Source organism: Trichogramma pretiosum, unplaced genomic scaffold (assembly GCF_000599845.2).
Source record: "Trichogramma pretiosum strain Unisexual culture from Peru unplaced genomic scaffold, Tpre_2.0 scaffold161, whole genome shotgun sequence".
NCBI lineage: Eukaryota > Metazoa > Arthropoda > Insecta > Hymenoptera > Trichogrammatidae > Trichogramma > Trichogramma pretiosum.
In genome coordinates this window covers 26,241-29,520 of record NW_019641602.1, presented here as the reverse complement: position 1 = coordinate 29,520, position 3,280 = coordinate 26,241, and positions in this window count along the sequence as shown.

The following is a 3,280-nucleotide window of genomic DNA, read 5'->3' as shown; positions in this document are numbered from 1 at the left end:
ATCTCCTAGTTTTTGAAAAGATTTTATCGATGCGTTTTTTTATAATCACACAAAATAGCGTATTTTCGACACGTTAGCATAGGGATCCCATGTTAAAGTACCGAACTTTGATTAATTATATTTCGAAAATGGTTTGGTTAAATTTCCTGAAATTTCTCATACATATGAAAAGCACTGTCAATAATATGTGGTTAAAATTTCAAGACCCTTTATCGATAGTCATTTTTTTGAGGGAACTACCTCAAGGAACTCTTCAAGGCAGTCTCCTGATTCTGTTTTGTTACTTATGCTAGATACTCTCGCATATCTGGAGAACTCGTCAATTAGTACGATTACGTATCTGTTGCTACCTGGGAATGAGATCGGTTTTATCGGTCCCATTGTGTCGGCATGAATGGTATGAAGGGGCTTATCTGATCTCGTTCTATTTTTTTAAAGAGAAGACTCTCCATTTTCGTCCGTATGCAAATATCACAGTCAGATATTTCTTCACCAAATTTCACTTTACTAAGGAGGTCACATTCTTTTTGCAATTTAATTTAATAATCTCTTGACTTATAACCCAGTCGTCTACGCCAGAGCATACCCTCACTATCAGCATGTCTTTTGGGGGGCTTAGGGAAATTCCACGATAAGTTTTCGATTTCTTCGTCAGGGATCTCAATATTTAAGTCAGCGATTTTTTTCTGTATGCTTATATCTGACTCACTATAAACTAAATTCTCTCCCTTTAAAACTACTTCTACCCCTGCCTCTACCCGCACCTCTCACATTTTTAACCTTAGGATTAGTTTTAATAATACAATCAGATTTATCTGATACGTACTCTTGACACTTGTTGAGGCAGTTCTTGGAGTTATGTCTCTTTCTCACGTTGCAGATGTAGCAGTACCAAAAGCCCTGTTTCACCAGTTGGCATGAAGAGGCATGGTGTCCTATCTCCGTGCATAGATAGCACTCAATTTCCTCAATGGGAGGAACTCAGACAGCGTTGGCCTTTGGAGTTCTCTTTCTCTCGAATCTCTTAGGTTTTACAGCTTCAATCTGCAACATTTAATTTTTCATTTCTTCATAACTCATTCTATCTGTAATGAAGCACACTGATTTAAGTTCTGGGCAAGTATCACCAATGGTATGATGAAAGACCTTTCCTCATCAGACATTTTCTCTTTATGTCCTTTGTTTTACTCATTGACTAACGTTTAAAAACGATGAATAAACTCAATGGCTGTCTCTTTAAGTGATCTCCTCAAACAACACAATCTCTCACTCATGAATGTAGTGGTGATGTTACTCTCAATTCTCTTGATCTCACAAAATTTATTGATTGAATCAATAGGTTCCTTAATATCCTAGACCCTTTTATGATATGTTGGATCAAGTCGATTTGTGATGATATGACGCACTACTTATTTAGTATTTTTAATCTCTTCTGAACCTAGATTCGGAAAATCATTTTTCTCAATGAATTCCGTTCAATTATGAGTTCTCAATTCACTTTTCAAAAAATCAAGCCAGAGGTTCATTTGTGTTTTGGGACTCAGAGAATAATTTCTCTTAACAAAGATTTTATTGCCCACGACACCGTCATTGGATTTGTTAAGTAAATTTGGAAGTGTCTTATTAATTTCTCTTATTTGAATATTGTTGTCTTCTGATTCTTAATTGCGGATAGAGCTAAGTAGTTTAGATTGATGAAAACGTATACCCTCTTCCTCCTCGTCAGCCTGCAGTTGACGCTATTTAAGCAGAAGAGCTTCAAGCGTGCCTGAGATTTTGTTGAGCTACTTGGTGGCTTCTGCTTGCTCCTTCTGCATTTTTTCTTGGGAAACCCAAGCTGCCTCCTGGTTGGTGTGTATCTGCCGTTGCTCGCCATGAATCTCTTGCAGCAGCCGTTCATTTTTAGCAGCAACTTCTAGCTAGTTTTGAAGCAGCTACTCTTTTCGGAGTAAAATTTCTCTCATCTCCGTATACCACGGGTCCTCGGGCTCTTCTTCGATCTCTGTAATCATATGTTGTGATATTGTATTTTTCATTCTCTACTCTGAGTTTAACATTTCTACATTTTTGTAGTAATATTCACTCAAGAAAAAAAAATTCTCATATATTTACCCTCAACATCAGGATCGTCACTAATTTGAACCTTCTTCGGTGGTTTTTTCTTTAGTCTCTTCCCTCTCTGTAATCACACAAAAGAAATAAATGAGGAAATTCGCACATTAAATTAACTTATTTAATTATAGCATAAGTGCAGCGTTTAGTGTACCGAACAAAAACGCGACCCCGATCGTGTACACTCCCTCCCAAACCGAGATACTGCACAACCGTAAATCGTTACTCATAGGTTGGAGTTGGCCAAATGCACACTAACAGTGACACGAAGCTATGAAGCACACTCAGCACTTTGTATTACGAATTTCACAATTTTTCTGATGCATATATGCCACTGCTGTCAGATTTGTCTCTTACGAATTTTCAAATTTTATTTAATTATTTCTCTTTATTTTCTCTTTTTGAATTTTCATAAGAAGAAAAATTCCAATACTTTCAATTTTCTTGTAGCATTCTCATGAAAAAAATGTATATGTTAAATTATTTCGACTTGATAAGCATTGACATATATGTGCTGAAATTTTACTCACTGCTATTTTATGGAATTTGATACTATCACTTCGATCACTTTTACTCGACACGATTGTCGATATTTTATCTACGAACGTAATTTGACGTATACTTGACACACGTAAGTTTTTAATGTATTAGTCGAACACGCCTTTAGTTCTCGTGTAGCTGTGCTGTCTGCTCGGCGTACAGCGACACAGAGCTTGTCTGCCGTCTTCCCTTACGCGCATACCGGTGACATAAAATGGACGCCACGCACGACTCGCGGGAAAGAACTCGAAGAGAAAGAGAGATAGACTACTACGACTATGTGCTCATTTGTTCGCACTCCCTCATCTTTTGCACATGTACGAACCGCACGTGTGCCACACTTGAAGAGACTAGTCAAGACTCGATTGACTTTGTCTTGTAGTGTGGAAACGAGCCTTAATTTGTCACAGTAAAAATGGCCACTATTTCACAACTTTTATGCTCAAACTAAATGATAATGGAAATGAGACTCTAAACAATTTTTTTCTCTTCAAATTTTCTCGAACTATTCTCTAATTTTCGCATTCGCGTGTTGTAATTCGGCACTCCCGATAATGAAGATACAAAGTACACGAAGCCCGAAATATAATTGATCTCCTACTTACTTACTCAGTGCTGATTTACACCT